Source organism: Humulus lupulus, chromosome 4, assembly GCF_963169125.1.
Source record: "Humulus lupulus chromosome 4, drHumLupu1.1, whole genome shotgun sequence".
Taxonomy (NCBI): domain Eukaryota; kingdom Viridiplantae; phylum Streptophyta; class Magnoliopsida; order Rosales; family Cannabaceae; genus Humulus; species Humulus lupulus.
The window spans coordinates 102728229-102755528 of NC_084796.1; the positions used below are offsets into that span (position 1 = coordinate 102728229).

The 27300-nt window shown below is 39.6% G+C and overlaps 1 non-coding gene across 1 annotated transcript; it reads right to left on the bottom strand.

The window, feature by feature from the left end:
- Positions 1-9302: 9302 nt before the first annotated feature.
- LOC133833383 (small nucleolar RNA R71) lies at positions 9303-9409 on the bottom strand. Its single transcript, XR_009892764.1, has one exon. It is a non-coding gene; the product is annotated as a small nucleolar RNA R71 (small nucleolar RNA).
- Positions 9410-27300: the final 17891 nt, after the last annotated feature.

Sequence of the window (27300 nt, forward strand, 5' to 3'; positions counted from 1 at the left end):
CCTCTTACAGTACATATCCACGAGGACAAGGGGTACTTCATTGCCAGATGGCGAATAAAAGTTAAAGCTTCAAATGTCATTAATGCTAGTCTTCCCAAGATTTCGTTATAGGTAGCTGGACAATTGATCACCACGAACTCAAGCATTTTAGGAACAACATGTGCTTCTTCTCCTAGAGTCACCACGAGCTCGATTGTCCCGATGGCTGCCATTCCTTCTCCTAAAAATCCATAGAGTCATGGAGGTCGCTTTAAGATCGACTATTGATAACCCCATCTTTTCTAGCATGGACATGAATAACACATTCACCGAGCTTCAATTATCAATCAAGATTTTTATCACCCTTTGATTAAGCTCTTGAATAAATCTCTTCGGAGCCCTTTTGCTTGTGCCCACCTGCAATTGTTCCTATATCTCTACCTTCAATAGGAGGAGGGATAATCTGGTCAATTCAAGATGGGAGAGCTGGCAGTGGAATTCCTTGATGTCCCTGAGTTGGTTGAGGGTTTTGTATAGCTGGTGGATTGGGAGCTACCCTGTTCCGAGCATAATGTGCTAACACCCTAGCTTGGATGAGTGTTTTGATCTCATGTTATGGCCAATGTCGTTAAGAAAATGACAAAATTTTCCCAGATCTATCTTTGCATGCTGATGTTTTAGGAACTCTGGCTTTTTCCACGGAAGGCGGGCAAAATTAACCAGATAAATATGTTCCCACATATCTGTTTGGTCAGTATGCGTGGTGAATATGGAAGTGTATTTATCTCTGGGCTTATTCTTCTTGGACCCAGTCTGGTCGCCTTCACCATTCCCCTTTCTTTGGTTACCCCTTCCTGGTTGTTATGGGCAACATGCTGAGTCATGGCTACATCATCCGTCGCCACTTCAGCGGGTTGAATGGGATTTTGGCTATAGCATCCATCGCCACTTCTGCTTCCTCTAGGTTAATCCATTCCTAAGCTCAGGCCAAGAACTCATCTGTGCTCCTCACTCCTTTCCTTTGGAGTTCCTTCCATAATTCACATCCTTCAGTGATCCTCGTCCTTATGGCCATGAGTTTGGCGCTATCATTGGTATCTCTAGCTCGGATTGCTATGTTGGTAAACCAATTAAGGTATGCTTTAAGAGATTCTCTTGTCTAATGCGTGACATTAGCCAAAGAATTGGCCTCCACTCGAACCTCCTTTGCAGCTCGAAATTGCCTCTTGAATTAAGCTAACAGCTGTTTCCAGGAGGTGATCGTGTGTTTTTTTGACTTTATTGAACGACAACTTGGTTGTTCCTACCAGTGTAGCTGGGAACCAAACACACCGCAGGTCGATGTTATTGTTGTCGGCCATCATCAAAGTATTGAAGGTCCTAATGTGGTTCGACGGATAAGTGGTTTCGTCGTACATGGGCATGTTTTCCATTTTGAAGCCAATGCGATATAGAGCTGCTAGAATGTGGGGAGCAAACGAATCAAGATCCTCATCCGAATCGTAGTCGTCAACATTTTTCTCAGAAAAAAGTATTTTCATCTATTCCTTCATCAGAGCCAGCCGTTCAAGGATTAGATCCTTCAATTCTAGGTTATTTGGGAACTAGTTATCAGCTCCCATCCTGTTCTACATGTTATACGGGTTATTGTCCCTCCAAGAGGGAGCTCGATTATCTGCGACATTCTTATTATCATGCACAATTGATGGATCTCCCATTGCTTGAGTATAACTCATATCGTTGTTACAGGATGGCTATCCTCTCTACGCATTCTAACATATAAGCAAATCAGACTGAGGGTTGGAATGTAAACTTTGATTTGAGCTCAACTGATTTCTCATATTGCTTTTTAGCCTACAAGGGTTATTGCGAATATTCTCCGATCTACCACCATGATGGCTTTCTGTCCAATAGTTGCCATTCGCGAAGCTTGATCGATCCCGCAAGGTCGCGGGACGTACATATCTTCTGTGGGTACAAAATTTCTCTTATTGTTCTCATGAGATGGAACATTTCTTTACAATTGTTGGATGTTGGATGGCCTATAGGTGATGGATGGTGCTTTATTGGTGAGGTGATATGACTCCCATCAAGACGTACTAGACTTGCTTACCTGTTATCCACTCCTTTGTCATGAACTGATAATAATTTCCTTCATTTCTTTGCGCCTAGACTGCTCGTCAAGGCGCTTGGGGAATTATAAGGGCTTCCACTCTTCTTGATGCAGTCCCTGCTTGCCCCGCTTGACTAGGCTGATTACTGAGGGCATGAGTCGTCTGTTCATTCCTACGATTTCTGGCAGGTTGATTTTTTCTAGGAGTCTGTTCAGATGTCATGGAGCTCGGAGCTACTATTCTGACAGAACAAATCACTTTGGGGTGGTTATTCATGTGGGATCGAGGTTGGTGGGATCCACTTTGTCTCAATCTGACATTCTCCTCCATTGCAGGAGGAGGTAACCAAGCTATTAACAAATCTATTCCCCTGTTAGCCTGGGCGAGTTGGCTTCTCAATTGGGTATTCTCCATTTTGATGGTAGTCAGATACCCTGGATTTGTTTGGAGGACATGAAGCTGAGCATCAAGTATCATCCTAGTTCATGTGTTGCTTTCTAAGACGACACTGTATGGAGGTGCCCTCACTAGTAGGGTCAGTCGTACTATAATCATCGTGATCACCAGGTCTCTCCGATTCGTTGTTACGCATAGAACATGTTACGACCATGATGATTGTTGGGGTTAAATATTTTCTGACAAACTTCAAGCCTAATCTACTCTCAATGAAAGCACCAATTTGTTGACGTGATTTTTTACCAACAGGTGATTAAGAAACCCAAAATAGTGAGATTAGACTTATAATAAACTGAAAGTATGAACACACAAGATTTTACGTGGTTCAGTGGTTAAAATCCATCTAGCCCACGAGTCACTCTAATTTTTGTTTAGGAACTCTTGGAGAAATTGTTTATCACAATTTTTTGTAGAATTATAGCATACAAAAAGATGATCCCTTTTACTGTCGATTCCCTATATATTTATAAGGAATTGTGGTGGACAATATTTGGTAACCGTACCATAAAAGGTAACTTACAGGATCAGGTAACTTACAAATAATTGAATACATAAATGTCATAATTAAACACGTGACAGTTATATTGTGCATTGGATACATAACGATTATAAACATTTATCTTCATATTAAATATGAAAATTAGAATACACAGTGGAATGAGATCTTTTAAAAAGTTATTAATACCAGCCAGGATCATACATATATAGATATATTTAATCACATACAAATAGATAAAAGATTACCTCTTGAAGCATATCATGTGTCCTTTACTCTTTTTGTATAAATCAAAGATCTTCCTATCCTTATTCTGAAAGCTCACCCCTTGATCTTCTAGATCAATTCTCAAACACACAAGAACGTGTGTGGGCACGTAGGATTCAAATGTTGATTTAGACTCTCTAGATGTACTCAACACATGAGATCTAGAGAGGATTGAGAAGAACGAGGCTATAGAAATTTCTAGAGTTTTAGGTTTAGGAAATTCTACTGTTTCTTTCTTGAGAGAATCTGATAGTAAAAAATAACTTATTAAATATCTTATGAAAGTATCGTTTCTTTCAGGTTTATAAAGATAATTAACTAATTTAATTAATCTTTATCATTTACAACTTATTTAATTATTTAGTTTAAATCTATTTAAAAAGAATAATTAAATAAACAAATAAATTTGAAATTCAAAATTGAAATCCGAGAGATATTTTCTATCCCTGGGTGGCGCTACACACACTCACTGTACAGTGAGTGTGTCGTGAGCCACATACATGGGTTTCCCTAATTTTCTCATTTTTTCATTTAATTAATATTTAAGATAATATATTTATCTAAAAATAAATATCAGTTAATTCAAAATTAACTTTATCATAAAATGCCAGTTCTAAATAAATAAATATCTTATAATAAGATACTTATTAATCTCTCTCTATATATTAATCCAAACATAATTAATATTTATTTAACATAAAGTTTTTCAAAACAAAAACTATATAGTTAAATAATTATTTAATTCACAATTAATTAATTGACCACAATTATTTCCTTGCCCTGGAAAATTAATTAATTTTCAATTTAGTCATTTTCTCTACAAATCTTCCTTATGACATCCTTACCCTTGATAGTGTAGGACAGAGGTGACCTAGGGATGAAGTTCCGATAAACCAACTTATTAATCAAACTCTTTAATCTAATAATATTATTTATTAATTCCATGATTACTCCACTATAAATATGGATTTGCACTCTAATTATTTATATTTATAGAGATTTCTTTGTAGTCAATTGATATAATCAATAAATGTAGTTTTGTCCTCCAACTATTGGTTCGTTAATTAGAGCTGATCAAAATTACCATTTTACCCTTCTAATTACCTCTTGTTCCTTAAGTAACATTAATTCACTAGCAAATAATTAATCTATAATGAAATTATTGAATTGAGCTCAATAACTATCTGATTGTGAAAATATGTATATACGCAAGTGCATGCATCGATTCTAGTAATATATGATAAGTAAAGTATCGTTCCCTCGAAGACTATCTTCCAAGTACCACTAATTGTTCTTTAAATTTCTATTTGGCAACTAAGACCAGCTAAAATTTGTACCTGGCCAGTAGTTTACTCTTTTTTCTTATATTTTTGTGAAGACAATTGCTGCTTAGCAGCTTTGATATTTTTCTCGTACGGCTGAGCTGTTGGCATTTATACTTTACTTTTCTTTGCTAACTTGAAACATTCTAAGTATTTTTAGACTTAAAACATTAGAAGTTTTTTGTGAATAGTAAAGTCACTCTGATGTATGCCTTATATTTTCGTATGAGTACTTAGTTTTCTAACTTAGAAATTATAGACATTTCATAAGTCCCTACTAAGTATACTTTCTCACACTCTTATTGCTCTAACATTTTATGAGCATAATATTTATTGTCACGTGAATATTTGTTTCTAACTTGAAATTTAAAAAAATTCAAAGTTACTTAAGCTTTGTAAAACAAGTTAGGTTAATGGACTTTTTTTACTTCGAAAATTTACAAGTCAGCCTAAAAACATATATCTTAACTCGTGCTCTTATTGCCTGTGTTAAATTATATACCAGTATACCCCATATGCCCCCCCCCCCCGCCAAGTGATCAAGGGTTGAAAGATCCTTGGTCACTTGCTACTTGACTGAATCTGTTCGAGTAGTTAATTACTCGTGAAACACATAGAATATATGGAAAATATTCGAGCAGTTGAACACTGTTTGAACGTAACAAGCAATTGAACACTATCAGAGTTTACCGGCAAGTTGAACACTGTTCGAAAAATTAACACACATGCATATTTGTAGCAAGAATTGACCACGCTCCGCGTAGTCTATTTTATTACTCGTAAATTAATAAAGGACAAAACATGTCTAATAACGAGTCTTAAACAACAAAAATTGTTCAAAAATAAATGACTGGTTAGCAAATAACCAGCTCATAAACAAAACTTAAATAACAAGTTAAACAACTTGAAATTAAGCTACCACTCTGAAAGAGGTATTTAGTATTAATATATCCATAGACGCTCGCCATTCCAGTGGTTCCTGATCAAGCTCCGTTCACCCAATATGATCCTTGCACTCTAGCACATGTCGAAGTGTCTGGGCATACCTCTCCTTTGCTTTGTTACTATCCCCAGCCAAGTGTGGACCTCCAAGGTAAAGTCCACAGGCCCGGGTTGCAAGGGTGGAGATCTCTGTCGTTTGAACCCAGGATTGTTGCTGCCTCCTTCTCCTTGGGGTGTCTCTACCCGGTACTTTTTAAACTTGCCTGACCGGAGAAAAAATTCTATCTCATCCTTGAGGTGATTGCATTCATTCGTGTCGTGACCATAATCTCCATGGAAACAACAAAACTTATTCATGTCTCTCTTACTCATCTCTTTCCTGATGGGTGGAGGTTTCTTGTAGGGAACCTCTTCATGACTAGCAAGATATATTTCCGCCTGGCTGGCCGAGAGAGTGGTGTAATTAGTGAACTAGGGCTCATAGTTGGTTGGCTTTTCGTTTGAACTCGACTTATCCTTCTTTTCTTCATGGTGGTCAGACCCGTTATTCCCACGTTTGTTTCCACCATTCTAACCGTTTCCACCATTCTTAGGTGGGTCACCCGATCCACCAGGATTGTTTATGCCATTCTCCTCTTTCTCGATTACATCATACAATTTCATATACTTGTTTGCTCGGTCAAGAAATTATTGAAGTGTTGAAATTGGATTTCTATGTATGATATCCCACAAAGGGCTCCGGTAAGTGATTCCAGAGGATATGGCAACCATTTTCCCCTTGTCTCCTACAATAGTTGCTCTATTGGCTTCTCTCATGAATCTCTGTATATAATTCTTTAGAGACTCATCCTTTCCTTGTTTGATATCTGCCAAGTGGTTGGCATAAACTGGTGGAGTACGGGCAGCGCAGAAATGTCTATAAAACTCCTTACTGAATGTTTCCCAAGAGGTAATGGAATTCAGCTTAAATTCCAATACCACTCCTAGGCAGTATCTGACAATGTAGTCGGGAAAAATCTACACTGATAATCGTCACTTACCCCGAGCAGTTCCATCCGGTCCTCAAATTTCCCAACATTTCTGATGGGATTCGCCTTTTCTGTATACACCAGCAACATTTGTGCTTTGTATTTTTCCGTTGACTGGGCTACTCTAATCCGAGCACAAAATGGACTGCCACTCCTGTGGTCTACCGCATCCATCCCGGAAGGTCGTTTTGATAAAACTTGCACTGCATTCGTTAGTGCGTCAAGCTGGGCTTGGATGGCTGGTACAACTGACGAGGCTCAAAAATTTTGACCTCCTGGTCGGGCATTTCCATCTGGTGTAGTGTCATCAAGTATTTCTACTTGATCAGTAGGGCGGGTCAGATCTTGCCCTTCGACCGGGACGATCTTCCTCTTGTTGGTAATAACGTCCCTTAGATCCTTCCGGGAAGCATGTTCTCCTAGCCGATCGAACACTACACTCTTCGATTTTTCAGAGGGCTTACTACGCTGCTGGCCAGGATGTAGTGGCAGCTACTTGGCATGGCCCGGGCGGTCATTTCCTCCTTCTTGTTGGTCGTTGCCTTCTTTCTCTTATGACCGATTGGTTTGATGACTATCAGCCTCATTCCGACCATACTCGTCTTTATACTATGAAGTTTTCTTGTCTTGAGGAGTTCTGGTCTGGTTATGCCCGGGCGGAGTCTTCTTACCACCCGAACGGTGACTTCCTGATCTAGAAGTTTTTGAATGGTGGCTTCTGGAAAGGGTTCTAGAATTCTCCCTTTATGTTGGGGCAGTCCCGGAGCGGACCCCATCATCTCCCCGACCAGTGGGATTACTCTTACTTCTGTTCGGCCCCCGAGAATCGGCTCCGTCAGCGGTCCTCTAACTAGCATTATTATTCCTTGCTCCCTGGGTGGCTGCTCTTCATGCTGCGGTTTGGGCATTGGCCTGGGTAAAATGAGTAGCCGCTTCTAGAGCAAGTGCAGCCTCGCGATGTCTTCGGTTGGCCTCCTCCTACCGTCGCCTGATCTCTTCAGTTGTGGCTTCCATCTCCAGTCTTTGTTGCTCAAATGCAGCCTTCTGCCTGGACATTTCCTCAGCGAAAGACTCCTGTCAAGCATTGAATTTCATCATCTCCTCTTGGAAAGCCCCCATTTCTTCCTGAAGTTTTTCGACTTCTGGAGCTGTCTCCTCGAGAAAGACCCTAGGCTCAGTGTCAGGGTTCTCAGGTGCAGGACCTTCTAGTCTAACATTTTCTTTTGTAGTTCATGTACTGGGCTTCCTGGGTGCCATATTGGCAGGATAGTAGTGTGTTTCTTCTATTCAGGCTCTCAATGAAAGCACCAAAAATGTTGACCATGATTTTGGCCAACTGCGAGTAGACGCAAAAACGACAATAAACCTTGAATAGAAAGTAAATAACACAAGTAATTTTTATAGTGGTTCAACCCCAATTTGTTGGTAATAGCCTAATCTACTTAGAGTTGTGAGATATGTATCCTACACTTAAGATCAGATGAACCTGAGCCAATTTAGTTTCTTAAGTGTAAGTAGAAAAATATAAAGTTTATCTCTCTAAACTCTCAGAAAATTCTCCCAGAATGTTCCAAGTGATGGTCCCAAACTCTCCAAACTAGAGAGTTTTTCTTTCAATCCCCCATATCTCAGATCCCCCTAAATGATGCCATGAGCCCTTTATTTATAGGCTCGTGGATCATACATGAGAAATATCCCGTTAGACGGGGTCCTTGGTTGTTCCAACCAACTTTAATTAATAAAATATAAATAAATTCAAATTACAACAATATAGCTATTACTCAGGGGTATCTGAGAGATTTCTATGACAGTTACGAATGATTCGAGTTGAAGATGTTACTGAGGCTTTACTGAAGAGTCACTGGACGGGTTAACTCCTGAGATTCTGATCCGACGATCGACCTAATCAATTCCCCAAAGTGACTGGTCAGCCAAGACACCTCACTGGTCGGCCAAAGCACACCACTAGTCGGGCATGGCACATCACTGGTTAGCCAAAGGACACCACTGGTCGTGCATGGCACATCACTGGTCAGCTAAATTTATTTCCTGACCAGTAATATCCCAACTCCCTGGTCAACTCTCAACCTTTTTACTTCTTTAAATAACACATTTATTGACTATTGATGTATCATTTACTGACCATGCATTGCCACTTGTCTATCCGATTGCCACGTCATTGAATTTTTTTTTGGGGATAACAGAAATCATACCAATAGATCTTGAAATAGAGAAAACCTGTAGAACACAAATACTGGACTTTACCATGGCTGAGAACGCAAATAATGTTGTCAACAATAATGCAAATATGGGTAATGCAGCTGAAGCTGATCCACCATTAAGGAAACATGTACTCCCTACTGTTATGGGGATACATTCAAGCATTCATCCTCCAACTGTTGAGGATAATAATTTTGAGATAAAACCCTCAATTATTCAGATGGTGCAAAACTGTGTACAATTTGGGGGGTTACCAAATGAGGATCCAAATCTACAAATCACTAAATTTTTGGAGTTATGTGCGACATTTAAAATGAATGGGGTGAGTAATGATGATGTACGATTGAGATTATTCCCATTTTCACTAAGGGACAGAGCTAAGAGTTGGTTGAATTCTTTACAAGCCAATTCTATACTTAATTGGGATGATTTGGCTCAAAAGTTTCTTGGTAAATATTTTCCTCCTGCCAAGTGAGCCAGACTTAGAGGAGAGATTAACAATTTCCATAAACTAGATGGGGAGTCTTTGTATGATGCATGGGAATGATTTAAGGAATTGCAAAGGAGATGCCCACATCATGGAATATTGAAGTGGTTGTTAGTTCATACTTTTTACAATGGTTTGGGGGGAAATACAAGAACGATAATAGATGTAGTATCAGGAGAAGCGTTTATGAGAAAAAGTGCGAATGAAGCGTATGAGCTATTGGAGGAGATGGCTATGAATAATTATAATTGGCCTATTGAGCGAGAAAATAAGAAAGTAGCGGGAATATTAGAAGTTGATCCAATTGCACTATTGACCGCTCAAGTAGCATCTCTAACCAAAAAACTGCATCAAACTAATCTCATCGCACAATCAATGCAAGTACAGAATGTCATGAGTTATGAGATTTGTGGAGGATCTCATTCTTATGAACAATGCCTGAGTACAGCTAGTTGCTCCACATATGTAAATAAGATGCCCTTGGAACAAACACAGTTACTCAAATTCCTATACACTTGCCTGGAAAAATCATCCTAATCTGTCTTGGAAAAATAATCAAGGGTTACAACCACAATATCCACAGTACCCACCTCAACAATCACCTCATCAACCAACTTATGGATTACATGCTAGACCATATTATGATCCAAACCCACGCTCATCTCATCCACCACCTCTTCAAATGAACCCACCAATAATTCAGCCAGACTAATTAAATCAATTCATGACAGAGACAAGGTCTTCCATCAGAAGTTTGGAGACACAAATAGGTCAATTGGCTCAAATGTTCTTTAGTAGACAACAAGGAAATTTGCCTAGTTCCACAGAGGTAAATCCTAAAGAACAATGTCAAGATGTCTTTGAGGAGTGGGACTAAGTATGATGGACCTACAGTGGAAGAGAAAGGGAAGAATACAGAGAAACAATAAGTTACTAGTCCAATTCAAGAGGAGGTTACTGAAGACCTTCTAAAACTAGAAAAACCAAAATATACTAAGCCTACACCAAAAATTCCATATCCTCAATGGTTTGGAAAGGCTAATCTTGGCAAACAACTCTCCAAATTCCTTGAAGTATTTAAGAAACTTCATATTAACATCCCATTTGTAGAGGCTCTAGAACAAATGCCTAGTTATGTGAAGTTTTTGAAGGAGATATTGTCTAATAAGATAAAAATGGAGGATTATGGAACTGTTGCATTGACTGAAGAGTGTAGTGCAATTATTCAAAAGAAGCTTCCTCAAAAGTTAAGAGATCTGAGCAGTTTTACTATACCTTGCACTATTGGAAATTTTCATTGTGAGAGAGCTTTATTTTATTTAGGTGTAAGTAAAAATTTAATGCTACTGTCTGTATTTAATGGACTTGGTTTGGGGGAAGCTAGACCAACTACTGTTACTCTTTAATTAGATGATCGTTCTTTAACTTATCCCAGAGGTATTATAGATGATGTTATAGTAAAGGTAGATAAGTTCATTTTCCCAGCGGACTTTATTGTATTAGATATGAAGGAAGATAAGGATCCTATTATATTAGGACGACCATTTTTAGCCACTAGGCAAGCGCTAATAGACATTCAAAAAGGAGAATTAAGGCTTAAAGTACAAGGAGATGAAGTCATTTTTTATGTTTTCAAAGCTGTCAAATATCCTTCAGCTAGTGACAGTTGCTTTTGGGTTAGTGTATTGGAGGAACCAATTAAAGGGGTTGAGTCTATTAAAGATCCATTGGAGTTGAGTCTGATAGAAAGTTCTGAAGAGTGTGCTGGTACTGAAGCTGGTGAGTATGTTAAGCAGTTGAATTCATCAGGGCAAATATGTAATAAGAAATATGAGGAATTAGGGCAAGTGCCTGAGAGACCTCTTCCATCCATTGAGAAGCCACCAGTTCTTGACTTAAAAACCTTACATGATCATCTTAAGTATACTTATTTAGGTAAGAATGATACTCTCCCAGTTATTATTTCATCTTCTTTATCTGAGATTGAAGAAGAGAAAATTCTAAGGGTATTAAGGGCTCACAAATTAGCAATTGGATGGACTTTAGCGGATATTAAAGGTATTAGTCCTTCGACAGTAATGCACCGTATATTAATGGAGGAGGATCGTAAGCCTAGTGTTGATGCTCAAAGGAGGCTAAATCCTTCAATGAAAAAAGTGGTAAGGAAAGAAATTCTTAAATGGTTAGACACTGGAGTAATTTACCCAATATTTGACAGTGATTGGGTTAGTCCTATCCAGGAAGTTCCAAAGAAAGGTGGCATGACGGTGGTTAAAAATAATAATAACGAACTTATTCCAACTCGTACGGTGACGGGGTGGATAATTTGTAATTATTACCGTAAACTAAATAAAACCACCAGAAAAGACCATTTTCCTTTACCTTTCATTGATCAAATGTTAGATAAATTGGCCGACCATCCTTATTATTATTTCTTGGATGGATATTTTGGATGTCATCAAATTCCTATAGCACCAGAGGATCAAGAAAAGACTACCTTCACATGCCCTTATGGAACATTTGCCTTTAAGAGGATTCCATTCGGGTTATGTAATGCTCCCGCTATCTTTCAAAGATGTATGATGACAATTTTTTCGGACATGGTGGAAGTATTGAAATTTTTATGGATGATTTTTCAGTTTTTGGACCCTCATTTGATGAAGGTTTACTTAATTTGGAAAGAGTTTTGAAAAGATGTGAGGAGTCCAATTTAATTTTAAATTGGGAGAAATGTCACTTCATGGTGACAGAAGGAATAGTCTTGGGCCACAAAATTTCACGCCATGGAATTGAAGTAGATAGGGCAAAGATATCAACAATAGAAAATTTACCTCCCCCAGTGTCTGTTAAATGGATTCGAAGCTTCTTGGGCCATGCTGGATTTTATAGGAGGTTTATAAAGGATTTTTCAAAAATTTCAAAGCCCTTATCTACCTTACTTATGAATGGTGTGGTATTCGATTTTGATTCTGAGTGTTTAAAGGAATTTAATACATTGAAGGAAAAACTAGTTTCTGCTCCAATTGTTGTATCACCAAATTGGGAAATTCCTTTTGAATTAATGTGTGATGCTATTGATTATGCAGTAGGAGCGGTTCTTGGACAGCGAGTTGACAAGGTATTTCGAACAATTTATTATGCTAGTCGAACCTTGAATGATGCTCAATTAAATTATGCAACTACTGAGAAGGAATTACTTGCAATAGTCTTTGCATTTGACAAGTTCATGCCATATTTAATTGGTAATAAGGTGATAGTTTACACAGATCATTTAGCTACTAAGTATCTTATGACTAAAAAGGATGCTAAACCTCGTCTCATTCGATGCGTTTTATTATTGCAAGAGTTTGATATGGAAATTCGTGATAAGAAGGGGATAGAAATTCTAGTTGCTGATCATTTATCTAGATTGGAAAAAGAAGAAGAGCATAGTGCGAAAGGAGAGTCAATTGATGAAAATTTTCCAGATGAACAATTACTTTTGATTGAATGTGAAGAGACAATACCATGGTTTGCAGATTATGTTAACTATTTGGTAGCTAAGGTTCTGCCTCCTGACATGTCAAGGCAGCAACTAAAAAAGTTCTATTCGGAAGTTAAGCATTATTATTGGGATGAGCCCATTCTTTTTCTTCATTGTGCTGACCAAGTGATTAGAAGATGTGTCCCAGAAGAAGAAATGACTTCCATACTTACTCATTGCCATACTTTACATTGTGGTGGTCACTTTGGGGGAACAAGGACAGCAACAAAAATTTTGCAATGTGGGTTTTACTGGCCTACGTTATTTAAAGATGCTAATGCCTTTGTTAATAGTTGTGATCATTGCCAAAGGATCAGTAATATATCCAGAAGAGATCAAATGCCAATGACTGGAATTCAGGAGGTTGAGCTGTTTGATGTGTGGGACATAGATTTTATGGGACCCTTCCCATCATCATATAATAATAAGTACATTTTGCTGGAAGTAAATTATGTTTCTAAATGGGTAGAAGTTGTAGCAACTCCTACTTGTGATGGTAAGGAGGTACTTAAATTTCTTCATAAGAATATTTTTACTCGGTTTGGTACTCCAAAAGCTATTATTAGTGATAGAGGTAGTCATTTCTGTAATAAATCATTTACATCTTTATGCGCTCGTTATGGAGTTCATTACAGAAAAGCTCTATTTTATCATACATTAGCTAGTGGTCAAGCTGAGGTGTCAAACCGAGAAATTAAAAGTATTTTAGAGAAAACTGTCAACATATCAAGGAAAGATTGGTTGAAAAAGCTTGATCATTCACTATGGGCGTATCACACAACTTTTAATACTCCGATTGGTATGTCTCCATATCGGTTGGTGTTCGGGAAGGCATGTCATTTACCAGTTGAACTTGAGCATCGAGCTTATTGGGCAGTGAAAAATTTGAATGTGGACTTATTTATGGCTAGGAAGAATCGACTACTAGAGTTGAATGAGCTTGATGAATTTAGAAATGAAGGTTATGAAAATGAAAATATTTATAAAGAAAAGTCTAAAGCTTTGAATAATAAGAAAGGATTTCCAACCAGGAGATAAAGTTATGTTATTTAATTCTAGATTGAAACTGTTTCCAGGAAAACTAAAGTCTAGATGGTCGGGACCGTTTATAGTTGTCGTATCGTTACCTTTTGGAGCAGTACAAATTCATAGCGAGAAAACAGGACATTTTAAAGTAAATGTCAGAGGTTAAAGCATTATTTGGAAGGACCGGTGGAAAAGTGTATATCAGTAATGGTTTTGGAACCCCTCTAAATGGTGTGTTCAGCATCCGGCTAAATGACGTTAATGACAGCGCTATAGGAGGCATTCCTATATTTTATTTTAGTTTTTGTTTTGAATTTTAATTAGTGGCCAATTTTATTTTTGGATTTTTGTAAAGTTTAGTTATTTTAATTCTATCTATTTTTCAGAATAAACTTTGTAAATATCGTGAAAATCGTGAAAAAATGTGTTTTTCAATTAGTCATTGGGCCAAGTCGCGACATTATACAAGTCAGAGAGAAATTCAAAATATGAAGAAGAGGCGGGTCGCGACTTGGGCAAATGAGTCGTGACCCTAGGCTGAAACAGAGAGCAAATCATTTCTAGAATTTGGGGCGGGCCGTGACTTGCCAAGTTGAGTCGCGGTGCTTGGAAAGTTAAATTTCTGATGGAATTTAAGGTGGACCGTGACTTGCCCAAGATGGGTCGTGGCGCACCTGTGTCAGATAGAATAAAGAAGGCTTAAACTCATATTTTTTTTTTCAGAAACCTTTTCTCATTTTTTTTTTCAAATTCTCTCATCTCAAATCATATTTCCTTAAGAAAAACCTCAACAATTTTTCCCTCTTTTGTTCTATCTCAAATTCTCTTCATTTATTTTTCTAGTTCCTACTTCATATTTCTTATTACTTTATTCCATTATTTTTTTTCTAACCCTAATTTGTGTTCTATTGATGCTTAGTAAGGGATTGAAGGAGGATTAATGGGTGGCAAAAAATTTCAACTTCAAGGCTTGTAAGTTTTCTTTTTGAAGTTTTTCTTGAGTTGCATTTATATTAAGAGATTGCCTTGGATGTTTGGACTATTTGTTGGTATATTGGGTGAAATTTTTTGGGAGATTTTAGTAAGGAAATTTCAGAGTTTTAGGGGAAGTGTTGCAGAAATTGTGTGCCATTTTTGAAAAAATTGTGAAGGTATGGGACCAAGGAAACAACCCATTAGGGCAGCATCTTCAAAGAATACTAGTCGCCATTCCTCATCCCATTCCAAACCACGCCAACCCCAGCCAAATCTGCCAACACCTCAGCAAATTTTAGAATATGATCCCGCGCGTTTCATTAATAAGGATGCCCATGATCTTTATCAAAGGATTTTCCAGTGGCCAGTTATTCAAGAGTGTGGGATGGACATTAAAGAAGAACTATACCCTAATGACACTTATCATATTATTAGGAAAGAAATTTTATGCCGAGGTTGGCAATTGTTTGTGGACGAAAAGATGCCAAAAGCCAATTGCTCCTTGCTTTATGAGTTTTACGCCAATTTTCTTAGGGTTGTAAATAGAAAGGTGTTTGTTAGGGGAGTTTCAGTTGAATGCGCCATTGATAATATTGATGCTCTATTTAATGTACTTAAGTTATCTCCAGAAGAGGATGAGTATTATCAATTGGCATATCATAGTGAGGTAAATTGGACTGAGGTGGCTGAGACCATAGGAATTCCTAGTGCTTCCTCTGTTATCCAGAATGGGGAGCAAAAACATTTAAGAAGATACCAAATGAATGTCGTAGATAAAGCTTGGACTCTTTTTATGAGTGCAAGGCTTATGCCAAACACCCACTTGTCTGAAGTGGGTACCGATAGGTGTCTTTTGGCATATGCCATTATGACAGGGCTCTCCATTGACATTGGGCGAGTTATTCGCCAGAGCATAAGGGATTTATGTTGCATGACTACTACTGTTGGGTTGGGGCATGGTTCCATGATTACTGATCTGTGTGAGATTTGGGAGGTGCTGAAGTATCCTAGTGATATTTTTAAAAAGGCTATGGGGGTTATTTCTCAGGCAACAGTGAATAAATTCAATGCCCCATCCTTAGAGCCACCAATACCGATACCCAGAAATGTTAGAGTTGGTAGGGAAGGAGAAGCAGTTGAGGAGCCCATACCAGCCACTGATCAAAAAGAGTGATAAGAGCAGTTGAGGAGGAGAGAAGAGAAGAATACCCTCAATATTTAGCACTGGAGGCTCCACCGGATCCACACTTGGCCGGACTCGATTACATCATCCTACAGAACCAGCATACGCACAATTATTTGGGCGAGCTTCATGATTTCCATAGAGCTCAAGTTTATGGGCAGAATGAGCTGGTTTACCGATGGTCGAACCAAGAGGCGGGCTGCCTATACTTCCCTTATCCATCACCTTGGCATCCATTTCCTTACCCACCATTATTCTGAAGTGATTCACACCAGGTAAGTTTTCTTTTCTTTACTTATTTTTAAACATTGGGGACAATGTTTAGGTTAAGTTTGGGGGAGGGAGCTTATTTTCTGTTAGTGATGTTCTGTGTGATTTGTTTATGTTAGTGTTTAGAATTTTGTTTTAGTGTGTTTAGTTTGGTACCAACATGAATGAAAATTGACAACAATTACCGATGAGAATAAAATGAATGTTATGAGTATAATTCAAAGAAAATGAAATCTGAAACAAATTTTGTGTGCTTGATTAAACATTTCATTAGTTCATTTTAGTTTAGATAACATTTGTTGAATATTTTGTCATGATGTTAAATTTATGTTTTTGATATTGATTATGCTTGCTGAAATGGGTTAGTGGAATGATTAATGGAAAGTGAAAATTATTTTCAACAATTCTAGAACTTGCTAACTTGTTATTTGAGGCAAAATAATATATCATGTATGCTTAGGAACATGATTTAGGCTATCATTTGGATCTTTTGAGCTTTTATTGCCAACCTTAAATTATTTAATCCTTTGGTTACCCTTTTTGAGCCTAATTTTGTATCCTTTTTGTTCTAAACCATCATTTAAGCCTAGTACTTTCAACTTTGTTATATATCCGTCCTTGATATACTATGAGCATATGATTGAGAAATAATTATGGGGATTGATGTGTAATGGGGTTTAATTGTGATTTGAGTGGGTTTAGAAAGTGAAAGTGAAAAATCTAGAGAGAATATATATATTTAAAAAAAGAAAAGAAAAAAATATAATGAAAGATATTTCAATACACTCCCAATATGAGTACATAAGAAAAATAAAGTTTAGGGGAGTGTAGTTATTATTGAAAAAAAACAAAATAAATAAATATATATGTGTTGACCCTTGATTTGGTCAACGACACGGAGCCAAGTAAAACGACAAAAACAAGATGAATTCAAGATAAAAAGATAAATGACACCAAAGATTTATGGTGGTTTGGCCCCAGAGATGTAATAACCTATGTCCACTTAGTGTTTTTATTAATGTAGAATCCCAAAAATTGGGATCAATGAACTAGGGTTAACGAGTTTCACAATCCTCGGGATGAATGCAATTTTGGCGGATAAAAACACTATAATTATCTCTCAAAATTCTCGAAAGTAAAAGTCCTCTCTCTTGAGCCCTTTGAGTCTTATTTATAGGCTCAAGGAGTTCTACCTGGGCCGATGGACCTTAATTACATTTAATACAGGCATCTCTAAACCAAAATGGAAATCACAATTATTACATAAATGCGGAATTACATATCTGAAATGTTGTGACGAGAATGGTCGCTCATAAAATATGTCGTCTGCTGAGTGAACTCTCTTCTAGTCGATGGTTGGACAGATCGTACTCACTTAGATGGTCACGTGTATCCCATGTGCTTGTTAATTCTGCCACGTCATCAGGTAAATCTTTTTTGGGTAAACATTTGCCCCCCAAGTTTATTTTACTGCGACCAGCATACAATAATCTTAATCGACCAACTCTTTGTCTGACCTGTCCCGTCTGTCAACACCTTTTCAAAAAAGTAAATAATCATGACTATTGCAGTTTCCCAAAAACGTTTTGATGGCTAACACGATTTCCCACACATTAAAAACTTACCCCCATCATTACCTCTTTTATTGTGCCACGATCAATATAAATAAACCACTTTTCTCATTTTTACCTTTTACCAAACCTTCCTCTCTTAAGAACTCAGAAGAAAATTACTCAAGAGAAGCCCAGAAAATTTCAGTGATCCGAGGTGTGTCCGACCAACCATGAGCAACAAAACCCATGACTTCTACACAATCTGCAATCCAAGTAAGTTTTTGAACTCCTTGTCTCTGTTTTACCATGCAAAATAAATTTCACGAGCTTTCTAGTATTCGAGTACGGGTTTTTGAATGTTTTTTAGAAAAAGTATTCTGGGGTAATAAGGCTCATACACAAAAACATGATAGGATAGGAGTTTTAAGTGGTAAAACATTAAGTGAGGCTTAGAAATCGATGTGGGAAGTAGAAATACTATTTTAGGGCCCAAAATCGAAGTGAAAATTAGAGTTTTATGCTTTTGAATTTTTTTTTACTTTTCCCGCCTGTTTTCGGAGTCGAAAAGTTTTTCTGAAAAACTTTTCACTTTCACTTTTTAATCTGTTTTTCCAAATTGCTCGCATACTTTTAGTGTTTACGTCAGGATGCTACTGGTCATATAAAAGCTTAACTTTTATACACGAGCAACGTTATCCCAACGTTTCCTCTTCTTCTATCTATTGGCCATAGATTCTCATCTCCCATTTTCTGTTCTTAGATATTCATGCACGATCCTTGGGGAGGTGAGAGGCCAATTGACGACGATCTTCTCGCGCTGCTGTTCGAGGATCAAGAACAACCGTCACTGTCATTTTTGGAAGTTCCATTTTCACAGCAAAACCCACCGACCAGCCCTTCGACCAATCAACCTAACATGGGTCGCGTGAAATACACTTCCCGTAGAAAGAAGAAAACAACCATCTCTCCTTCTAACCAGCCTGCCCCTCGCACTGAGAATCCTTCAACTAACCCCCAGCCTACAATAACTCGGGTATATTACTTAGAATTTTATTTCTCCTTATTCCCTCGCACTTTTAAATAACTTAAATTATATTGTCTGATCGTTTGTTTCCATCGAGTAATCATGCCTTCTGGAGAAGCCTTTGACCTATACACTGGCGATAATGCGCCTCCGAGCAAAAAGAGAGCGAACATGCAGCATCTTGGGGAGGGCAGCAGTGAACCCTCCAAAAAGAAGGCTCGAGCAAAGGATCCTCAACCACCTCCATCAGTTCCCACTCATTCAAGGAATACCACACCTCCCCCTCCTCCTTGCAATAGCCTTCCTCCCGTGCAGGCAAGGCAACCCTTAATCAACAACCTGCTGAGTGTCGCCTACATTGCTACTCATGAGAAGCTACAAAGGCTTTCAAGGCATCATCGTAGCCAGAAGGTCATCAGCCGCGGCCTGTCTAAAATTCTCAGCGTAAGTTTTTCTCCTTTCTCTAATTGAACAACACTTTCTTTCATTGCCCTTGACTAATTTACTGTTCTATTTCTATTCGCAGGGTATCCTCACAATGGGGCACGACTGGCGGCGAGCTGAGGAGTTCGAGGCTAAATTTGCTAAGGAGGTCAAGGCAGTCGAGGCCAGTTATGTCGAGCAGCTGAAAGCGGCCGAGGAGAAAAATGCTAGCTTGAGCAAGGAGCTGAGGAAACACCAGGAGGCATTGGTTAAAATTACTGAAGCCAAGGAGAAGTATAAGGAGGCTTTAGTACTAAATTTTAAAGAGGCCTCCAAACTTCAGAATGACCTGGTGATCAGTAGGAAAGAAACTGCTGAGCAAGAGGAGCGCGCTAATCGGCTCGAGTAGACCAATGCTCACAACCTGGAAAAATACAAGGAAGTGGCGTTCAAATGCTTCTACCTATTCTGGAAGAGAAACCCAGGGGAAAACTTTAACTACCTACCAGAGCACATGAAGCAGGCTAAGCTGTCCAAGTGCACTGCTTGCCTGGAAGAAGAGAAGAAAGCTCAGGAATCTCCTAAGATCTCTTTGGCGACAGGCATCGAAGGTGCCGAAGAGGATGCTGGGACTAATGCTGACTAACAATCCCAACAAGAACCTCCTGCTGCTCCATAATTTTATATATTTATTTTTATTTGTAACTAGGACCTACGAACCACGGTTCGTGATGTCAAGACAATTTTTTACTGCGTAAGGCAACTTCCTTTTAATTACTAATTACATCCGAGCAGCAATTGCTTGTGGTGTAACACATTTCAGTTTGGCATTATAATATTTTCTATTTATTATAACATCTTCTTGCATGACCAAACTTAGCATAGCCCTTTGTTTCCATTTTACAAAATCCAAAATTTTTGAAAAATACTCTAAGTGTTGTAGTATGCTTTCCCTTATTTTGCTCGTGTGTTTATATATACTTGTTGATATGCTTTGCTTGATTGGTACCTTATATGCTCCCAAGTGATTGAGGAGCTTAAGGTCCTCGGTCACTTGCCATGACCAAGACCTGTTCGAACATTACTGCTCGCGAATTTATAAAAAGCGATAATATTGCAAAAACTTGTAATAAATACAATAATTGGTAATAATAACTGGCTGCGCATAGTTCCTTTTAGTTCTCATAATAAATGGAAAAAATCATGTTTGTACGAGTGATAAAAAATTGATCTTACACTTGTAAGAGACCAGTCATAAAATTGACCAATCCTTATTCATAAACTTGTAAAAAGTGAAATTAATACAAGCCAGTTCTTTAAAAAGAATTGTTTATTGATAATACTTGCGCAAGTGTTCTCCATTCCAATAGTGAGGAATGAGATCTCTATTCAAGTGAGCAAGTTTATATGTGCCTAGTTAGAGGACTTCTTCAATCTGATACGGACCCTCCCAGTTAGGTCCAAGGACTCCGGCAGCTTGATCGCGTGTGTTAAGAAAAACTCTTCTAAGTACTAAATCTCCTGTGTTAAACTTCCTTTCTCGTACTTTAGAGTTAAAATATCGAGCCACCTGTTGCTGATAAGCTGCTAGTCGAAGTTGAGCTTGCTCGTGCCTTTCATCGACCATATCCAAAGACTCCATTAATAACTAATCGTTAGTACTTTGATCGTATGCCAACCTTTTATATGATGGCAGGTCTAACTCAACAGGCAACATGGCTTCATATCCATAGACTAGAGAAAATGGAGTATGGCCTGTTGTTGTTCGATGGGATGTTCTATATGACTAAAGGACTTCTGGTAGTTGTTCTAGCCATGCCCCATTTACTTCTTCAAGCCTTTTCTTCAGGGTGTCCTTCAGGTTCTTGTTGACGGCTTCAACCTGTCCATTTGCTTGTGGGTGAGCTACCGATGAAAACTTTTGATAATCCCATGCCTCTCGCAAAAATCAGTGAAAAGATCACTGTTGAATTGTGTGCCATTATCTGAGACAATTTTTCTTGGTAACCCATATTGACAAATGATATTCTTGACCACGAAATTAAAAACTTTCTTGGTCTTTATGGTTGCAAGTGGCTCAGCTCCGGCCCACTTCGTATAATAGTCAACAACAACTACTGCATAATTGACATTTCCTTTTCCTGTGGGTAAAGAATTGATCAAATCAATCCCCTATACTGCGAATGGCCATGGGCTTTGTATCTGTTTGAGCTCATTTGGGGCTACTCGAGGTATCTTGGAGAATCTTTGACACTTGTCACATTTTCAAACAAAGTCCATAGAGTCCTCATTCATGGTTGGCCAGAAGTATCCTTGCCGTAGGATATTTTTTGACAAACTTTGCCCCTCAGCGTGATCTTCGCAGAAACCTTCATGAACTTCTTGCATCAGTTCCTTGGCCTTTTCTTTAGAAACACATCTTAATAGCGGCATTGAGTACACTCTTCTGTATAAAATTTTGTCGACTAGAACGAACCGAGACGGCTGCCTCTGGAGGGTCCTTGCTTTGTTTCTTTCCACTGGCAACACTCCTTGCTCAAGGTATCTAATGAAGGGTGTCATCCATGTGTCTGTCGCTTGGATCACCAGTGAAGACTCCTCTGTTCGAATGCTTGGTGTTGACAAACACTCAACCGACACTATGTTCAAGGTGTTAGCATCCTTCGCACTTGCTAACTTGGCCGAGGCATCAGCATTTGAGTTCTAATCGCATACCTGTTGGAGAGTATACTTTTGAAACTGTGCTAATAAGTGCTTGGATTTGTTTAAATAAGCACCATCTTGAGACCTCGAGCTTGATGTTCTCCTATAATTTGATTAACCACTAGCTGGGAGTCACTGTAGATCTCAATTGACTTTATATCCTTGTCCTTGGCTAATCTTAATCCTGTGAGCAGAACTTTGTATTCAACTTCATTATTTGACGTTGTAACATCCAATCTGATTGCGCAATGGAACCGATGCCCTTCTGGGGTAATCAAGATCAGTTCTGCTCCAACATTGTGCTCATTGGAAGAGCCGTCTACGTATAGCTTCCAGGTAGGAGTGTGACTTTGGAGTCCAGTACCCTCCATCGGTTCAACATTTTGGATTCCAGTGAATTCTGTGACCAAGTCTGCTAGAGCCTGTCCTTTCACAGCTGCTCGAGGAGAATAGGAAATATCGAACTGCCCAAGTTCGACTTCCCATTTTAATAATCGACCGGCGACTTCTGGTTTCTGTAGGACTTGTCGTAATGGCTGGTCGGTGAGTACCACGATAGGGTAAGCTTGAAAGTATGGTCGCATCTTTCTGGAGGCCAGAATCAAACAATAGGCTAACTTCTCAATGGGCGAATATCACAACTCTACTCCCACTAACCTCTTGCTTACATAGTACACAACTTTTTGGACATGGTCCTCCTCTCTGATCAAAACTGTGCTAGCAGCATACCCTGTGACTGCCAAGTAGATGAATAAAGTTTCTTTTTCGACCAGTTTGGACAAGATCAGTGGTTGTGACATATGAGACTTTAGTGCATGAAAATCCTGCTCGCACTCTTCTGTCCACTCAAACTTCTTGTTGCCCCTGAGTAGATTGAAAAATGGAACGCACTTGTCCGTTGACTTAGAAATGAATCTACTCAAAGCGGAAATCCTCTTGGTTAGGCTTTGAACATCTTTAATTTTGGCGGGTGATTGCATCTCGATCAAGGCCTTGATCTTTTTGGGATTAGCTTCAATACTTCACGAGTTTACTATGAATCCCAAAATTTTTCCTAATCCAACACCAAATGAACACTTGAGGGGATTTAGCTTCATCTAATATTTGTTCAAGATGTTGAAGCATTCTCGCATGTCCCCGATGTGCTCTTTTTCTTTCTTCGACTTGACCAACATGTCATCGACATATACCTCCATGTTAACGTCGATCAGTTCTTTGAACATTTGATTGACCAGTCGCTGTTAAGTTGCACCAGCATTTTTCAAACCGAAAGGCATTACTTTGTAACAGTAAAGTCCTTTATCTGTTAGAAAGCTAGTGTGATCCTCATCAGGTGGATTCATACTGATTTGATTGTACCCAGAGTATGCATCCATGAATGATAAAATCTCATGCTCTGATGTAGCATCGACCAGAGGAAGTGGGAAACAATACTTCGGGTGGGCTTTACTGAGGTCTGTGAAATCCACGCATGTCCTCCACTTGTGATTCAGCTTGGGAAATACTACAGGATTAGAGACCCAAGATGGATAAAATGCTACCCTAATGAATCCATTCTCCTTTAGCTTCTCGACTTCATCCTTTAACGCCTTCAATCTGTCTTTGTCGAGCATCCTTCTTTTTTGTTGCATTGGTGGAAATTTTTTGTCTATATTTAAGACATGGATGATAACTGCTAGGTCAATCCCAACCATATCTTTGTGCAACCAGGCAAACACCTCCTGGTTCTCCTTCAAAAATTCCACCAATTTTTTCTTAGTTGTTGTCTCTAAGTTTTACCGACTTTCACAACCTTGGTCGGATCTGCCTCTTCTAGTTGGACCTCCTCAAGTTCCTCTACGGGTCCCACATTTTCATCAAAATCCCCAAAGCGAGGATCTAAATCTATATCCTCACTTTGGGCAACACCCTATTTGGTGACCCATTTTCACCTGATTGGGCTTGTACCTCATTTTCCAACAGCAACCTTTTCCCAGCATTTTCCCCTGATCCGCCTCTTTTTGCCTTGGAAATCGTGGAATTATAGCATTCCCGCGCTTCACGCTAGTTTCCCAACACGCATCCTACTCCTGCGTTGGTTGGAAACTTCATGGCTAAGTGCCAGACCTAGGTCACGGCTCGTAGGTCGACTAGAATAGGTCTTCCAATCACAACATTATACGCTGAAGGACAATCAACTACTATGAAAGTAGCGAGAAATGTCCTGTTCGCAGGTGCCACTCCTGCTGTGATTGGAAGTCTAATCGACCCATTTGGTGCGAGCCCTTCGCCGGAAAAACCATAAATGGTTTGGTTGCATGGTTCCAAATCTTGCACTGATAACTTCAGCCTCTCCAGTGAAGATTTGTATAGTTGACTGAGCTTCCTGTATCCACCAATACTCACTTGAACATCAAATTATCGATCTAGACATCAACGACCAGATGATCCGAATGGGAAAATCGAACATGCTGAACGTCAAGCTCAGAGAAAGTTATCGGTTCTTCCTTTGTTCAAGATTTTTTGGGAGTTCACTCCTCTATGTTCAGCATTTCAATATCCTGGTCGTGATGTAAGGTTCGGGCATACCTTTCCCTTGCCTTCCCACTATCACCCGTCAGGTGTGGGCCACCGAAGATGGTCAGTAATGTTCCGACGAATGGAGCTGGCTGTAAAGGGGGCGAGCGTTGGTGTGCAAGTGCTTGCTCGTTGCCTCCTTGAGCCTCTTGCTGAGAATCTCGAGCCGCTCGCACATACCTCCTCAGGTGTCCTTGTCTAATAAGGAACTCAATATCATCCTTGAGCTGGTTGCACTCGTTGGTGTCATGACCATAGTCGTTATGAAAACGACAAAAATTGGTTGTATCTCTCTTGGAGATATCTTTCCTGATTGGGGTTGGTCGCCTGAAGGGAACAGTTGTGTGAGTCTCTTGATACACTTCTACTCTGCTATCGACTAGGGTCGTATAATTGGTGAACCTCGGCTCGTATTTGTTACTTTTAGGGCGCTTGTTCTCAGATGTTGATGGCTCGTGGTTCGCCTTTTGTCCTCCATTTTTCCCATTATTTTTGCTATTGCCATTGGTTTTCCTAGACCCACTGGCAGCTCTGGTGGGATCTTCTTTCGGACCCTGATCATTGCGGGCGACTTCCATTCATTGGCAATGGTCTCCTTGAGCTTGATGTACCTGTCTGCTCAGTCTAGAAATTCTTGGGTGCTCTTGACCCCATTCTTCCTCAAACTATTCTAGAGGGATGAATGGCACCGTACTCCAGCAGTAAGAGCCATCATCTTTCCTTCATCACCAACCGTCTTAGCCCCAGCAGCGGCTCGCATGAAACATTGGACATACCCCTTCAAGGTTTCTCCCTCCTTCTGACGTATCTCGACCAGTTGATTGGCCTCGGTCGGATGTACTTTACCAGCATAAAACTGTCAATAATACTCCTTCATGAACATTTCCCAAGATACTATGCTGGCTGGAGGGAATTTGAAAAACCACTCCTGAGTAGTCTAGGATAAGGTGGCTGGAAAGATTTTGCACCCAGCATCGTCTGACACCTTTTGGATGTCCATCTGTATCTCGAATTTGTTCATGTGAGATACATGGTCTTCTAATCTAGTGAAGTTGGGTAAGACTGGCATCTTAAATTTGCTTGGAGTCTCGGCCATCGTGATTCTTTGCACAAACAGAGTGCCCCATCTCTGGTCAAATCAATGTGGGATGTTTAGCTTCCCACTTGTTGCTGGACGACTTGATTCAACGCATCGAGCTGGGCCTGCACAACGTCTGGTACTATTGGAGCGACTGGTGCTAGAGGGGCATACTCGTTGTTTCTTTCTCTTCTGTCATTGAGAACATCCCTCAAATCCTCATCCCTATGCCTCTGTTCGCTCGTGCCCAGTCGATCAAAGACGTTGGGCTGTCTAGGCTACCACCCAACATTCTGGCTCGTTGGCTGATTCTCTCTTTGAGGAGGGTTCTGTTCTTCACTCCTCTCTCCTTTCCGTCGACAAGTGTTCCCTCTGCCAGAATCTGCCTCATTATAGTCATGGCCATCCCTAAAATGAGACCGACTACGGTGTGGCCTGCTGTTCGTATGTTTCCCCCTCCTCTCACTGGCATGTCTCGACCGACAGGTGGAGGCCTGCGTTGGTCAGTGGTTCCTCGGGCATTATTATGTCGAGGAGGAGCCCTGACCACAGAGCCTGATTCAACCTACCTTCTGCTTGTAGAAGGACGTTGTCCCCTGCTTGGTGGGTTTGGCTCCTCAGTAGTCTGGCGTCTAGGACTTCGAGGAGGCTGTCCAGCCCTATTCTGCCTTTATTGCAAGGGATTATCTCGACCAGCATGAGAGGGTGGTTGCTGCTCAGGATCCTGAATTGCTTATCCTGTTGAGCAGCAGGGGTTGCTTCGGCCTCTGAGGGTTTGCTGGTTGAAGTGGAGTGTGGTGATGTTGGGGATGATCTAAATGTGGACCTTGATGTGTTTGCATACTAGGTGGCTGATCCGGTTGGGAGGCAATTGCAGGCTGTCCTCGAGCTAACTGGATGGCTACCTCTAGAGCGGCAGTGGCATCTCTCTACCGGTGGTCCATGTCGGCTTGTCGCTCATTCAATTCTTAGCGCTGCCTATCAATCTCTCTTTGTTGTAACGCGATCGTTTCAACCACAATTTCCTGATTAGCCCTTACATTGGCTAATTCCTCCTGTAACACTATCAGAGTCGTCCTCAAAGTCTCAGAAGCCATTTCCTCCTCTTCAAATTCCACTTGTGGCTCATCCTCAGCCAAATTTTGAGGAGGAGGCTGGCTTGGTGTTGTACCAGAGGTTTGTCCAGTCTTCCTAGCTATTTTCGCCATTTGATCTTCTGGGAGGTCTTGAATTCAGCTCTCAATGAAAGCACCAAAATGTTGAAAATGACAAAAACAAGATGAATTCAAGATAAAAAGTTAAATGACACCAAAGATTTATAGTGGTTCGACCCCAGAGATGGTAATAACCTACGTCCACTTAGTGTTCTTATTAATGTAGAATCCCAAAAACTGTGATCAATGAACTAGGGTTCACGAGTTTCACAAGCCTTGGGATGAATACAATTTTGGCGGATAAAAACACTATAATTCTCGAAAGTAAAAGTCCTCTCTCTTGAGCCCTTTGAGTCTTATTTATAGGCTCAAGGAGTTCTAACTGGGCCGATGGGCCTTAATTACATTTAATACAGGCGTCTCTAAACCAAAATGGAAATCACAATTATTACATAAATGCGAAATTACATATCTGTAGAGAATATCTGAAATGCTGCGACCACACGGGTCACTCATAAAAT